The following is a 17,432-nucleotide window of genomic DNA, read 5'->3' as shown; positions in this document are numbered from 1 at the left end:
GCCATACAGGTTGCCAAATTTTAGATATTATAGGATTTTTAAAGCTAGGGCTTTTAGAGACTATTTAAAAGGCCCTTTTCAAAGGTTTTCAAGAGAGGAGGATAAGTAACTATTTTGGAGAAAAAGAGCCAAAAACGAAGCAAGAAAGCAAAAGAATTTGAGAGAAAATTGAGATAGAAAAGCTTCAACTATTACTTTTTCTTTCTATTTTTGTGTTCCTTTTATTTTCTTTGCCTTAGATTAGTAGCTAATTTTCTTTGAATAATGTTTTTAATAGATAATATGAGCTAAACTATTTTTCTAGGATTGTAGTGGATTTCAACATGTAATTTGAATATTTGTTTATATTTTATTTACTATAAATGGGTATGGTTTTGCTTATTCAAATTTCTTCAAAATAATTTTAATTGTCTAGCTAACAACTGAATAATTTATGAATCTAAATGAGACTCAACAGAGTGATTTTAGATTGGGTTAAGATTTGAATATTGCTTTGATAACTTCACTTGCTTGCTACTTAGGGATTCCAACCCCTATAAGTCAAACTCACTCGCAAATAGAGGGAGATGGAACTTCATGTAAGCTTTATCCAATTGGCTCACAAGAAACAAGAATGGCACGGGAAAAAGATGCCACTCTATTGTTAAGGGTAAGGATTAGTGTTTTTACGAGGGCTCCTACCCCTCTTGCTAGATTGGTTTCCACTTAAGATATTCTTGTTTCAACATCGAAAGAATCAAAAACTAGTAACGTAAATCATATCTACATTTCTTTTCCTATTTTACTCAATATCTCCCATCCTATGGCTTTTTATTCACATATGCCGGAGCTTTCTTCATAATAATAGGGGAATTCATGCACATACTGTAAACACCTATTTCAAAAAAAATATATAATGATAATAAAAAAACAAACAAACAAAAAATAAAAGTAAAAAATAAATAAAAAATAATAATAATAATAAATGGATGAATAGGAAGGGACTGAGCGTGTGCTCAACCCCTTCCCCAGTCCATCATTCCAAGGCATTAATGCCCTGAAAGGTAGCCGGATTTGGGAAGGAGTGGTCACTTCCGGCTACCAACCCCTCCTGTTTGCTAGAGTATTGTGAAATCATGCTCAGAAGAGCATGATTTCTCCTCTGGATTGTCCAAATTTTTGGACAATCCAATTTTTTTTAAAAGAGGAAGGGGGGCAGATTATTAAAAGATGAAAAAAAACGTTTCAAAAAAAAAAGTCTAGATTTAACCAGAAATTTTTTATTCAAACAGCAACAACAACAAAAAAAAAAATCAAACCACAAACCAACCATCAACAAAATCCTAAACTACCAGCAGTCTAGTAGCCCTAACCACAATCAACAGCAAATAAGAATCACAACAAAAAAATACAAAAAAGAAAAAGAAAATGGAAGAGAAGGCAGTGGCTTAGGATTTTTAGGTCCGAATTTATGATTTTTTTGGAGAGATTCGGTTAGGAGAGGCCGACGGAGAGAAAATGGGAGACCCGGTTGGGTCACCGACCACGAAGTGGGAGGAGGAAGAGAGAGGCCGATGGGGAGGACTTTTGGGCCACCGATTTCTAGCCAGAGAGAGGGGAAGCCGCTGGCTTAAGGGAGAGAGAAAAAAGGGTGAAAGCAGTGCCGCACACCAGATCCGACGACGTTGGAGATCTGGCCTGCAAAAGGGTTGGTTTTAGAGAGAAAGGAGAGCATTCGACCAGTTAGAGAGAGAAAATAAGAGGGAAAAATAAGATAAGAGAGAAAAAAAAAGGTTTATATACTAAGGCTTGGAACCTAAACGGCGTCGTTTGGAATGGAACCTAATGGGCAAACAAAACGGGCTTGGGGAGCTCCTTCCTTGGACTGGTCTTCTTGGGTCACTACTTAAGCCCAAGTCAGGTAAAGGTTTTATCTATTTATTTATTTATTTATTTACTTTTAGATCTGTATGACTTAGGCTGGTCCATTTTGTTTAATTTTAAAATTATTGTATAATGGTGTAAGATTGAATTCAAATTATTTTGGTATAATATTTTAAAAATTGCTAGGTAATATTTTAGAGTTAGGAAACTAACATAAACAGAAAAGCATGTAAATAATAATAACAAAAAGATAATAAATTAAAAATATATTAAAAAATGCATAGTTATAGGAAGAATTTAAATCTAGGAGAATATTTATTGGAAATATACAAACCTTGGTACATGAAACATACATATAAAACAAAAACTAAATGTCTAAATAAAGTATAGTTGTAGTAATCGATTTAGTAGCCAGAGAAATAAATAAATAATAAAAAGAAAGAAAGATAAATAAAAAAGAGAAAAAGAATAAAGAGGCATGAGAGTAGCTAAATGGTTAATAAATAAACAAGTACAATAAAACTATAACAAAGTAAAAGAAAAAGTAAATGTTTGTCAATAAAGGTTAAAATGATGAGGTAAAAATATACTAATTATAATAATAAAATTTATGTCTTAGATTAATATTAATAGTTAATTGAATTTTAATTGTTGATAAAAAAATGTAAAGGTAATGCTGATGATGGGATATTTGTACGGAACGCGAGAAGTCGCAATTCCGAAAGAATTTTCTTAGGTTAGGAATTTCGATTAGGACTCTACCAGTACGATGGGAGGGTCCTAATTCGGTATTCTAATGTTTCCAATTTTAAATAAATGAGAATTATATACACTTAATCACCAATTAATAAAAATATATAAAAAATGAGAAATCAATAGTAACAATAAAATCGTTAATCATAATAATAAAAATGAATAAAATACATATGTATAAATAGTAATAACTATGTATAGTCAAAATAGGCGATTTAAAATATAAATAAACAAATTATAGAAATGGTTGTATAAAAACAATAAATAAATGTGAAACATTTTGTTCATGATAAGTAAGCTCAAAGAAAAATGGAAAATAAGAAACGAATATATAACCTACGAGTGCATCACGTATCATGGTCGCATTGTTAAATGTCATGGCATATAGATATATTCTATATACGGGTCTAAACCCCGATGATGGGACTTTCCGAGAAAGCTTGCGAATGCGAGCTTCATCGGTAAACTCCATAGGTGAAAAGATACCTCTAAACTCCACCAGTACGATGGGAAGGTCAGGAGAAATACCTTTAATAAAAGGCTTTGACTCGTATTAGGATTTGTATTCATGAAAGCACTATTTTTTTACTCACAAACGACTATCCAGATGATGGGATTTACCTTGCAAGCTTGCGAAGGCGAGTTTCTAAGGTATTTCTCTAGGTGAGAGAATACTCCCGGATCTCACTAGTTTGATGGACGGATTCGGAAAGTACGCTCAATAAAAGGTTTTCGTTTGACATTATCTTGATTTTATGCCATACATTTCACGATTGCATCATGTGTGCGCCAAACCCCGTAAAACATTTTGACTTGATTAATGGAATAAAAGACGAATTAAATAAATAACAATTAAGGAAACATAAGAATAAAATTAATGGGTTAGGATAATATATGATTAAATGGTACCGTTCGTGGAACGGGCGTCACGGGGGTGCTAACCCTTCCCTGTGGGTAACCGTACTCCTGAATCCAACTCTAAAAAATATACGTAGGCTAGTGTGTCGTTCTTTTAACGATTCTCAAGTTAATTTAGGACCTCGTCGAATAAAACAAACTTATAAAGTGGCCGATCATACCTAAAAAAAAAAAAAGATTGGTGGCGACTCTCAAACCATGTAATTTTCACCCACGTCAAGCAGTCGGGTTCCTGGACCCGCACGTTATGACACATACTTAGAACTCTTACTCCCTCGAAAGCATGAGCACTGCAAATGTAGTAGTAAGGAATTATCACGGCATGGCCTACATTTGCCAACTGAAAAAATGGGACTGTTTTAAAAGGAACTACAGCTTCCACACACTCATACCTTAAAAAGGTAGAAGGAATACCATAGACTGTAACTTCAACTTTAAAAGATATTTCCTCTTACTTAAAGATAGCTTGGATGAATTAACACGAAAGGCCCTTCTATTTTTTAGACCATTTGGCTTGGTTGGATCAGGGGGAGCAGGGGGCTTGTTAAACATGCTAAGATAAAAAAAGGTAGGCCTTTAGGACTTACTGTTAGCCCCTTACTCTTTATTAAAGAGATTGGTAAAAATGGGAGTAAGTGCTAGTAACGTTATTCACGATATTAAGGTGAGGTTTTGACTACTTTTTATTCTTCTCTTGGAAGTCTAGGTAGCAAGCTTGCTTGACCTATACCCTAAAACATCAAAGCAACTATATAAATGTCTCTTGCTGGAAGACATTATGCTTCAGTGCTTTCAAACAAAAGCTAAACAAGGAATTTGCACTTATGAATAGATGGGCAACTCCTGGTTATACGGAGGCTTCGGCTTCAACTCATTAGGCATAGTTTACTTAGTCAAAAACTACCACTGGATTTAAAACTGACTGAAAAGGAAACTCACTAAAATGCAATTAGCTCAAAGGGTCTCACACCAAGATTTGTAAGGGCGTATGCCATTATATGGACTGCTATAGCAGACGGTTTTTCTTATCTTACTCTCACCCTCCAAAAACACATAATATTATCAACAAGCTCAAATTAGAAACAAGCATTGTAACCCCAGTGACACAAAATATAACATTCAAATATCAAAACCCACTCCATTTAGCTATATTGTCAAGCAATATGGCATTCAAACAACAAAACCCTCTAAAAAACACAACAAAAAAAATTCAATATTAACGGACTTACTTTACTTTGAACTTGTTCGAACATTTTGCTAGCTTTGAGTTTAGGGTAAAATCAAATGATGTAAATGCTCAAATGCTTTGAACTTCTTTGAACGCTTTGCTAGCTTTTGAGTTTAAGGTAGAATCGAACGATGTAAATGCTCAAATGCTCTCTCTCAGTCAAAGATGTAAAACCTGGAGTTCAAACGATGTTTTGCTCAAATGATCTCAAATGGTTGAGTTTATTTTCAAATTGCACGTGCGCTTGAATATAAGGAGTTTATTTTCAAATGGTACGTGCACTTCAATATGAGCAGATTTCATTAAATGTGGTCCAAAGATCTTTTCTCTTCACTAAAAACAGTTAAAATTATAAAGAAGGTTATTTTCAAAAACACCTCATCTTTGAGGATTATTTTATAAATTTAGCCTTAAACTAATTTCATGATAACTAGTGAAGGGACAATGTATGTCAAAGAACGACATCATATTGATGCTTATAAACATCTTATAGTTGTTGATTTTTTTTCTTCAATTTGATTATGTTGTCTTTGAAATATTTTGACGAAAGAATGTCAACATGTTCATATTTAAGTTGAATGTTGACTTTGCATTTAATGATTCTATTAAAAATCAATTGATTTTGGAGTAAAGGGTTTCTTGTGGTTAAAAACTGAGCAAATATGACCAGATTATTCTACTTGTGCATATGTGGAAACTAATATTATACGCGTGTATATATATGTGGGAACTTATGTTATACTATTTTTTGGTTAATTCTAAAAGAAGTTGATTCGTTTGCCAATAAATTCTTATCTCAATGACCAAAAGTACTAATTTTGAAATTATAAAATTTCAACATTAAATTCTATCAACGTGGGTTTAGTTTAATTTTATCCAATGATAATACTAGTAATTAACCGGACAGAGTTACAAGTCAACCAATAAGTTTTTTTTTTTTAAATTCTCTTTTCCGTTTTTAACTTGACTGTCTTCTCTAATTACAAAAGAATAATTTAATTCCATCCCCACTTGATAACTTTATTCCAAGCTAGCTGTAATGCACATAAAATGGGACATTACAAAGCAGCCTTATTCGGCCATCGGAGAAAGGCAAATAATGCACAACCCCCGGTATACTCTCCACATAAAATAAGAATTTCATTGGAGATGTAGAAAACTTGGCAATGCAATTGATCACCATTTGGATTTATTTAAGAATAAACCATAATATGCAAGTGGAAGTAGTCACCAACCTTAGAAAATTGAAAAAGAATATCCTATGAATACCTTCAAACTGTTCATATACGAAAGTATTATTTTAAAATCATAAATATTTATTAAGAATAGATATATCATTTTAAAAAATTAAACCATTTAAAAAAATTCACATAAACTCTTAGTTTTTCATTGCGTTCAATCAAGACTTTATACTTTTATTTTGAATCAAATAGAACTTTATTACTAACAATTAACTAACTGTTATTAATTAAAATATTATTTGTTATTTTATATCATATGGTACTGATATGACATATTGATGTTTTATAGTGGATGATGATGTGGTATGTTGATATGGTATGATAATAAGGTCATGTGGCATTCCTGTAACATCTCGATCGTTGACATGCTAGAATGATTGAGGTTGCCCACTAGGCTCATGGGAGAATATAGGTTTCAAGTTAAGAATATAGGATATTTAACTCATGTGTTAAGTAGAAAATGAAGGAGAAAGGCTTAAGGTAGATAAAAAAAATAATGATGATGATGTTCTTACAGCCAATTAATTCTAATTTCACCTTTAACGTACTATATTAAAAGGAAAAGTATGCATGAGGATCAAATTGTAGGGATGAGAAAGTAGAAAATAAAATAATGGATACGGAATGGAAGGAGGAATAATGTAATTGCAAAATTAAGAATGCAATTTCATTAAATGACAATATGATTAAATAAGAGAAGGATTAAATTGAAAAAAAATATTGAGGGATAAAATTGAAAAAGAAAAAAATTGAGGGACTAAATTAAAAAGAAGAAAATGTTAAGGGACTAAATTGAAAAGAATAAAGAGTTTAGAGGATCAAATTGAAAAAGAAGAAAAAATTGAAAAATAAAGAGAATTAAAAAATGAATGAAAATAAATAATAAATAAAGCAACGAAACAAAAGAAGATGATTAGAATATATGGAGGCTGAAATTGATGAATTGGTGAAGTTGAGAGATGAAATTGTAAAAGAAAAAGAGCATAGGAGGGCCTAATTGAAAGGAAACCAGAAATGGATAGCCAACTGAAGTGGGGGACAGAAAAGTGGGTGGATTCTAAAAGGTTGTCCGCCACCCATCTTAGTAGTTCCTTGTGGAACCCGCCAGCCACTAAAGGCCCCTTGGAGTGTCCGCCCAAGGGGTTAAGCCTTTTGAAATCCCTTATTCATTGCCCCTTCTTACTGCAAAAAAAAAAAAGAAGAAGAAACTCTCCAAACATAATAGAAGCCGAACAACATTACGCCAAAATTCATCAATTCCAAAATTTGAGCAAGCAAAAATCCATCATCTTCTTGAAAATAAAATATATATGATCATATCAAGTTTACTTAAATAACAAAGGTTGATAAATCCTTTGTTAAACAAACAAATCAACGATCAAAAAGTTCAACCATCTCAGTTCGGTTGTTGCAAACTAAAACTATCTAAGGAATTCTTGTGCAGCCTCTAATGGTGATCCATACTAATAAATTAGAAAATTCTTCTTTAAAAATTGAGAGTGCTATGCCTTGACAATGTGCTAGTAAAGATGAGTTTCATAAACTCATAATCCACACAAAATTGTGGGGCTAAACACACAAAAGAAATCAAGTAAATGAAAAACTATTTTTCTTCACAAAAAGAATTTCTTATGTGTTGTTCTTTTTTTTTTTCAGCCGTTTCTCTCATTTTGTTTGGAGGCTATAACAAGGTATTTATACCTTGGATTAATTTTAAACCCTAATTATAAAACTATTTTGTAATTACCAATTAATCCAATAATTTGATTAAACAATTTAATTAAATTCTTAAGAAGCTCAATTAACTTAATTGTTTAATTTAATCAATTAGGCCCAATAACTTAATTAAATAACTTAATTAATTAAGCCCAACAATTTAACTAAACAATTTTAATCAATTAGGCCCAATGACTTAATTAAACAAATTTAATCAATTAGGCTCAATAACTTAGTTGTTTAATTTAATTAATTAGGCCCAATGATTTAATTAAATAATTTAATTAATTAGTCTCAATGACTTAATTAAACAATTTGATTAATTAAGCACAACTTAATTAAACAATTTTAATCAAGTGCTTGAGAAACTCATAACTTCTAATTTGATTAAGTCGAACTTAATCACCTCTCCCATTTTATTTTCAATACTCATTTTAGGTGTATGACCCATTAGGCTTCTAACATGTTGGCAATGAACTCAACATATAATTCTTAAATTAAACTTAAAATTAGATAAATTTAAACTACTTTAAATTTATCATCAATCAAGTTAACTACTTAAAGTTCATAGACCAAGATTGGGATCTAACAATCCATCATGGCCACTAAAATGTTAGAAGAGTCAAGATAGTTTGACTCAACCTTTCAGTGCTCAGTCTTTTAGTGTAATTCATTCCCTCATCATATATTCCGGAGATGATAAGAGCATGGCATAGTGTCTACTCTTATTGGTCTCCATATTCGTTCTTAAAGTTTGATCTTCAGCTTTATAAAGACTTATGAAACTCTTTTCATAATTTTCAAGTCGCTTTAGCCAAGGGTTTCAATAAGCTAATATCAACCAAGAATAGTTAGGATATGTCCCATGCATTACTTGGGGTGATGATTCTTATTTTCACCACTCATTTGCCTTCACATGCTTCATGTTATACTCAAAAGCATCCTGTTTTGGCATCATTGGTTAGGCACTCGTAAGGATGAAATCAAAGTACAGCACTACATATATAAAACAACCTGGTGTTTTAAGTCTAGGGAGTATTTACACAACTGACACATGAGAAGTATTGCATAAACACTTCAGTGAAATATCAAATGCACTTCTCATAGTGAGTCATGTTCATTGAACTTACTCTCCTAGGCAAGCACCTGCATTCTAGTTCCAAGTATCTCTATACTTCAACCTATGAGATCAGTTGCTTACTTCTCAAGTAAGGAACATAAAATATACCAGTCTTTAGGTATCATTGATGTCTAGTCTCAATGATACATTGACTAGGAATATTTTGAGATTACGCTTTGATGCATAAGGATCTCATAACTGTAACCCATTACAGTTCCCTTGCAAGACATATTAATCTCATGGACTTCATCCAATTAGACTTATAACTTGTTATAATTCATGTCTTATTGATAAAGGAAAATTGTTAATCATTCAACATGAATGATGTTGTTGCATGATTGGAATCAAGCCTTAACCAATCTCAATTAGCTGTAGGGCTCATCCCAACATTTGGTTTGTTGAAGTAAGCTCACCAAGATAGGCTAGCCTAGGAATGAGTTATTGATGGCTTAAAATGTGTATGTAGGAGAGTATTTAAGCTAAGTTGAAGTGGAACTGTGGCATAATGAATACCAGAATTTGTGGGTAGCCTTAGGTTAGAGAAATGATAGTGAACTAAGCATATCAATAATTGTGTGCATTGGTTAATGTCAAATTTCAATGGAGCTTCAAGCTTTTTAGCTAGGGAGCTTAGTTTGTTGGTCTGGCAAAGTCTAAAATGGTGAAGGTAAGTATAAGCATGTTTTTATTGGATTCACCAATTGATATTTGGAAATTTCAAGTTTCATTAAAGGGTATGCGAATTTCCACCGGGTGACTGGATTTTTGGTGCTGGTTTTCTTGGAATGAATTCTCCAAGATAAGTTTATGCTGAAATTAAATTGGGAATGATATGAATTATGAAAATGGAGGATGATTGAGCCAAGGCAAAGCTAAAATATGGGTGAAGTGCACTAATAGCAGCAGGGTAGAAATGTACCTGCAGAAAATGAATAGGTTTGATAGGTTTCTGATTGTTTTAATGCTAAGTAGTATAAGAGCTCCATGTCTAACAACAAGGGAGCTTGGGTATCCAATTGGGTTCTTGTCAACTGGGTAACTGTGTAAGTAGCTAACAAGTGAGTGGGTGTGTCTATTTCAAAATTATATTTTATTATACCAATAAACATTAAAGCATGATTTATTTACCTAATGGTATATTTGAGAAGTGTGGGAGTATTGAGCTTGATTTTATTGTTTATTGAGATTTATAAGAGCTGGTTAGTTATAAGCATGAATCATATGCTAAAGTTGATGCTTTAAAATTTGTCAAGCATGATTTCAAGTGCTGTTTGAACATTGGATTGGCAATCTACATGGCTGTTGAGTATGGTTTTTAAGTTGGAATAAATCATGGTTTGAAGTGCTGGTTTTAAGTGGTTTTTAGAAAGTATAAGTATGTATACAAGTATATGCTAATATATAACACTTTTAAATATTGGGAAACAAGCCCGTAAACTGCTTTGTTCCTCAAATTAGTTTTAAATGAAAATGTTATCCTATGAGCCACACAGTGGCTTTTTTCATTGTTCCATATTCTGTTTTGAGTAAAATAAATTATTTATGATTGTGCTTTCCATCTCTATATTCTCTATGGCATGGTTTACTGAGCTTGACATATGCATATATTGAGTTAAATGTTGCTAGCAGAAGTGTTTTAGAAATTATGACATGCTTTGAGTGTTATATATCTTGAAAAGTGTTCCCTGGTTTTATTAATTAGACTTTTAGGAGAATATCTTGAGTTTAGGTTCTGTAGTTGTCGCAGTACGCATAACCTTTGTGCACAAAGACTAAAACTCTAGCTAGAGTGATAATTGTTTAGCGTGGGAACCTTTATGGTAGATGATCATATTCTTACCCATTTTGCGGGGAGGTCCCACTGTGATGTTATGGTAGGTGCTATATCCCTGCCAATTTGTGGGGAGGTCCCACTATAAATTAAGGTAAATGATATACTCCTACCATTTTCGTGGAGAGGTCCCACTGTTGATGATGGTAGATGATTTTTCCTCCAATTTGTGGGGAGGTCTCACTGTTTTGGTTTCCTTTTGACCTACCAAAGGTTTTAGTATTTTAGCACAGTTTCTGTTTTATTGAGGAAATGATTAGCATGATGGTTAATTTGATATAAACTCTGTTTATCATGGCTGGAATATATATATATATATATACTGGAATTGACTTTGCACGTGGCATTGCACTGGTTTTAAAGGGGATTATAATAGCATGCCTTGTATATTTAAAGAAAAATGCCCTATGATTTTATAAGCCATGAGATGACTCTGACTGAAAGGATTTGGATTTTCAGTGCTAGTTTGCAACGCTTTAAATGCAAAGGGGGAAATTTCTAGTTACATAACTTATTATATAGTTTGGTTTATAGAACGAAATAATATCGAAATTGTTATTATATAGTTTGGTTAGTAAAAATAATTTTGAAATAATTAAAGAATAATTAATAAAATAGTAAAATTACCCTTTATTATAATAAGATTTATTTTCATCAAAAAAATATTTTTATTTAATTTAGTAAATTTTACACCGAAAGACAAAATTATCTTTTACTCTAATTTATTTTTTTTTCTTTTTTAATCTCTTAATTTGTATTTTTATTAAAAATTTAATAATTTATAAAATATTAATATAATTTTTTATTTTTTCCTATTTGCATTTTTTATTTTTTAATTTCTATTTCCATTAAAAATTTAAAATATTAATAATTTAAAATTTTAAAAATTAACATTTTTTAAAAATATTAATATTTTATTTGCAATTTAAACATTATTATGTTCAAAACATTAAAATATTAATAACTTTAAATTTAAAATTTAAAATATTAATTTCTTATAATTTATAATTAAAAATTTAAATGTTTTATTTTAATTAAGAGTATTTATATATCTATGTTTGTAAATTTTTAATGTAAGGATATTTAGTTCCAAAATATTTTGGACTCTATTTCCGTGGTTATGGAATAGCGAACATAGCCATTCTAAAATTTTACAAGATTTTAAGGCATATTCATTCCAAATAATGGCTATTTTTGGCTCGAACATCGAACCAAACGGAGAGAGAAAATTTTTCGAGAAATAAAGGGAATGACTAACCAAACAAGTCATTAGGAACTAAAGCAAAACTCTTTGCAACAGAATTATTTCTCAAACCTTATTACCCTAAAATCACACAACTGACCCACCTTTTGTTCGCCCTACAAACATGAAATCTTGCTCCGCCATTTGTGTGCGCCCAATGAATGCCAAATCACTGCTTTATTGATGGTATTTGCTGTGTTAAGCTTGACCGTCTCAAAAAGATAATAACTTCCATTCTACCACAAGTGAAAGAATTTTGATCTTTACCATCGTATCACTATATGATATGCTGAAACATTGCAAAATCTTTCAAGTATAAATATAAAAGACTAACTTAATTTCTTCCCTCTTGACAACTTTATCTCACCTATAGCTACTGGTGATCTGTTTTCTTTTTCTTTTTCAAACACGTTGATTTTTTAGTAACTTATCATTTAAGAATATAATAAACATTTGACATAATATTTTAAAAAATTCATGAATTATTTTAAAAAATTCAAATAAATATTTTTTCTATTGGGTGAGTGTGGCTAGGAAGACCGAGACCAAAAAGGTAAAGAAAGTTTGCATGGCGTGTGTCCTGAAACACTTTGACATTTTCATCCCAATACATTTGTTAATTAGCTTGTTTATTGTTAGGGTTTTAACTCTTATTAAAAGGAAAAAAGAATTTTTCGTAGAATTGTAGTCTAACCAACCACAAATACGTCTGGAAGCCTATGGTAATGCTATCATGTAGAAACTTTAATATAAGAAATTTAGTTTTGATCATAAAAATACCTTTTTGGCACAATATGTGGAGAGACATGTTGCGGTGTTGCTTTTTTCATTTATCGCTGGTAATTGGGGTGAGATGGTGTTGCAAAATAGTAAAGGGGTTGAAATAGAGAGGAGAAATATGCATTGCTGAGGGAGTTTGAGAGAGGGGGAGGGAAATCGAAAGCATAAAGACAGAGCAAATTAGATGAAGGACCTCCTGTGAAGGAGTAACAGATAGAACCAATTGTCTAGTAGGTGGTATACGTACAACACATCCAATACTGGTGACTGATTTTCAGCATTATTAACTTATTATTAATTGGTTACGGTTGGATGTTTATTACTCTCATTCTTCAATTTGTTATGCCTAGAAATTTAATCTTTTCAAGGTTAAAATGAGTCTATGAATTTCTTTCCGAAGTGCTAGGATCCAGATGCGTTATTCAAAGATTTCTTATCCATAAATTGTGTTTTTTTTTTAATCTGTTTGCAGATAATTTTCTTCCTTTGGTTTGCATCACCTGGATGGCTGTTTCGATTCTTAATATTTGCCACATGGATACTGCCATTTGCGGGACCTCTTCTCGTTGGGACTGTTGCCAATACTATTGTTATCAAGGAATAACTAGACTATGGCACTTGCGTTGCATTCGAACCTCTTTCTACCTGTTTTTTTCTTTCTCTTTTTACCTCTCTTTTTCTTTCCTTTTTCTCTTTTTTTCCTGTGCCCTCCACGTGGCTAGAGGAGGAAGTTTCTTTGGGATTTTCTTGTAAGTATGTTATAGACTAACACAACATTCTTGTCTATCTTTCTTCCTAACATTTTGTTTAATTTTTATTCTTTTTATTTTACCTGTATAAGGTGACACCAGGTATGTTCTTTTAAAACAAAAAAAATTGAGTGACCCTAGGTAAGTTCTGTCTATAACATATGGAACCATAGGATCAAAATCAAAGTCTAGTCATGCATGTGATTCTTTAGATCTTTGAGGTGACATAATTTAAACACAAGAACCCTAAAGTTTTAGGAGTGCTAGATTCATCGATGTTTGCAGCATACATAATTTTTATACAATGGCATCAAAGTTAGATGCTCTGAATTGTGGTGCCATATAAGCTCTTATCCTGACCATACTCAGCAAAGAAGAAAAATGACATGTAATAAATTCTTTTCAAAATTCTTATAACGCTAAGCAAAAGTTTGTAGTCTTAACAATTGAGAACACCTTGATTATCTGTGATGGTCATATATTAAGGATTTAAGTAAATGATTATAATGCACAAAATAAATGTTTTTAAAACCTTGAAAGATTCGAAACAAACATATCTAGCTATTATTAGACAGAAATAAAACCAAATTGGATTCTTACATTGAAATAAACCATGAGCAATTTTGAAGGAATTTCGTATTATAGGAATCTTTACTAGAAAGATTATCAAAGAAAGAATGATATTTGGCAGTTGTGAGTGAGTAGAAGCAAAAGAGGCCATTTTTGTCCCAAAAGTTTGGACCATAAATTTTGTTCCTGGTGCCTCTCACGAGGGCCTTTTTGGAGAAGGACGCACCTGGACTCACGAACAACATGTTGTCTCCTAAACTTGGTACTGGTTCCCAGATGTTCCTTGTCGGGTGCAACTTGAAAACATGAATCTTTTGGCCATTCTTTTTAATGAAAATGGCTAACAATTCTCCTTCATTTTCCACTAGAAATGCTTGAACAATTGAATTGAAATGGCTCCATGGAAATTTCATTTCGTAGGTAACCCAACTGTTATCTATGTCTTCCAAAGCAAATACTCCCAAGTTTCCGTCGCAGTCCAAACTATAGTATAATCCTTTGTGTAAAATCGGATTGCATGCAGTCCAATCAAAGTTTTCTCTAACGATATAATGAAACTCCCATTCACCCTCTCCTAGTTTAAGGATCCAAACGTGGCCTTGAGGCCTACAATTCATTACGACGACCAAACAATCTGGGGATGGTGCAGAAGTAAAGAACATTAATCGTACATATTCAATCCCGTCTAAGGGTAGCTCAGGAAGTTCAATAATCTCTTTTGTTAAAGGATTGAAGAGAAACGGATGTACCCTATGCCGGGCCATTAGCAACCACCCATACTTTGAAAAGTGGATTACAGCACCTACTAGTTGTGCTGGAAGGTCTATCTCGCAAGTGTAATTAGATATGGGGTGGAAAAATTTTCCTCTACCATTATTGCTTTTGGGGATATGGAATAACCACGGAAATGGAGAATCAGCATGATCGAATGGGGAAGGAAGTGGAAGTGGAGGAGCCATTGTGATTGATCGCCATGTTTTGCAAACAGCACGAAACATCGCATTGTCTCCAGCATAGAGATTTGACGGTATCAAACTTAAAAGATCTGGTGGAAGACTGCTCCACATATCCTCAACCTTTTCTTCGTCGGGTGGTGTCAAATCTTGGTTTTCCATAGATGCTTGCTGGGGGATTTCCAAACAATTGAATTAAAACTTCAGGCTACAAACTAATTAAGTAATTTAGATGTTGTGCCATAAGTTGCATGCGTAGTAATTAATTAATTGTCACTAAACCAACTAGGATCAGCAAGAGTTTGAAATTAAAATCCGATTTGAAAACACAAAATTTATGGTATATATATCGATTATTGCTAACTAACAGTGCACAAGTAAATCAAGATTGTCTGATTCTTTTTTTCTTATGATATAGATAATTACACCTATTATAAAAGCTATCCAACAATGTCGAACAATAACAAAAAAAAAATCAATTTTCATGAAATAGGTTTGTTGGTAACTATATAACAGTTAGAATTAAGAGGCAGAACATATAATTATTGATAATTAAATTTGCTAATATATAAAAAAACACATTGTTGGAAATACGGGATTCTAATTGAAGTTTTCTATCAGAGAACAACGGATCCTGGTTAAGTTTCATTAATGTTTAATTAAACAAAACTTTTCAACAATAAAAATCAAGAGGAAAAGAGAGGAAAATTATCTAGTCGAAAAGAAAAGAAAAGAAAATTAGGGTTAATTGATAACTCACAGGTATGAAGATTGCTTGTTGATATCGGAACTCCTCAATCACTCCTTTGGTTCCTAGATTATGTTGTCAACACATTCATATGAAAAGCATAATATATATAGTCTTTGTAACTCAAGAGTTGTTTTTTATTGGAAGTTGGATTTCAGAATTTTAATTACACTAGGAAAAATTTCAAAATTTTTTTACATGATTAATTAAATTAAATTGGACAGAAAAAAAAAGGAAAAGATTAGAAAATAAACTGTCATGGGCATTGCCCTTGCCTTGTTGGTATTGGAATCATTGATACTCCTTTCCACATTAGGATTATAAATATAATTACAATAGCAATAGGTCCTATTTATTGTAACCTCCTTTCCATAATAGAATTACAATTATATTGGTAACCATAAATTACTAATTAGTTATGCAATGATGGTAAAATTAATGTATGAAATTGATTATAATACACCTGTTCCTAATCAAAGTCATAACTGATCTCGAGATCCTGTTTTTGTACATGGAGATAATTATATCAAAACATTTGACCATTTTTTCTCTGAGTGTCATTGGCATTTAGCTCTTGTTAGTCTTGAAATCAGTTTCATTGTTGGAGCAAGATGGTACTGATACGGGTCCGATATCAACCAAGGTTTATCCATTGCTAAAGTTGTTTTTCTTTCTTCCTTCCTTTTTATCTGTTTACCTATTCGTGTTTCGAATTGCCAACTAAGATCTCATAATAGAAAAGTAATTTCAGAGAAAGTGCTCAAATATGATGCTCTAAATCATAGCATAAAAAAGAAGCATTTAAATTTGAATAAAGAAAAGAAGAAATGGTAAGAAATAACCTTACTCGTAAGCCCAATTCAAAAATGCTCCTTATTATAATTTTAACTGTTTTTACTTAATTTTTGACATAACTTAACAATAATATCCTTTAAACAATTTCAGACATTAAATGGCTTTGGATTTTTCTATCCTACTGTCCAAATGAAAATTTCAAAATTAAATCCCAATTTCTTTCTCTTGCCAGATACTGTCTATCTCGCTATCCAGCTCTCTCTCGCCATCCCAAAGAACAGATAACATCAAGGTATATGTTTTGGGCTCTTAGATTTATTGATTTGTATTCATGGAATCTCAAAATTGAGGAGTTGAAATTGATTAGACATATCTGTCAATTAGAACATTGTATGACTTTAGTAACTTAAACTTGGCTACGAGCAGACAAATCAATTAATTATTAGGCATTGCATCACTAGTTTTTAGGCATTGCGAGATTGATTTTTAAACATTGCAAGATTGGATTTTAAACATTGCATGACTTAGACATTGTGAGATTGGCTTTTAGGCATTGCGTGACTTAAAAACCAGTCATGTAATGCCCTATCAACCAGTTACGTAATGCCTTATCAACCAATCACGCAATGCCTAAGTCACACAATCCCTATCAATCAGTCACACAATATTTTATCAACCAGTCACACAATACCTAAGTCATGCAATGGCTAAAATCGTTAAACCAAATCTCTAGCCAGTCACGCATGCACTACTAACCAGTCAAGCATGCTCTATCAACATTCGACTCAAAAACCACTAAAACTGTCAAATTTCATTAAACAAAATCAACAACTTTAAACAACTCACTATTTTCCATTTAACAACATAATCAACGAATATGCCTACCTAGTAAGGAATGCTCAAAATGCTAAATGTTTTTTCATC

Source organism: Theobroma cacao, chromosome 5 (genome assembly GCF_000208745.1).
Source record: "Theobroma cacao cultivar B97-61/B2 chromosome 5, Criollo_cocoa_genome_V2, whole genome shotgun sequence".
Lineage (NCBI taxonomy): Eukaryota > Viridiplantae > Streptophyta > Magnoliopsida > Malvales > Malvaceae > Theobroma > Theobroma cacao.
This window is presented reverse-complemented; position numbering follows the sequence as displayed.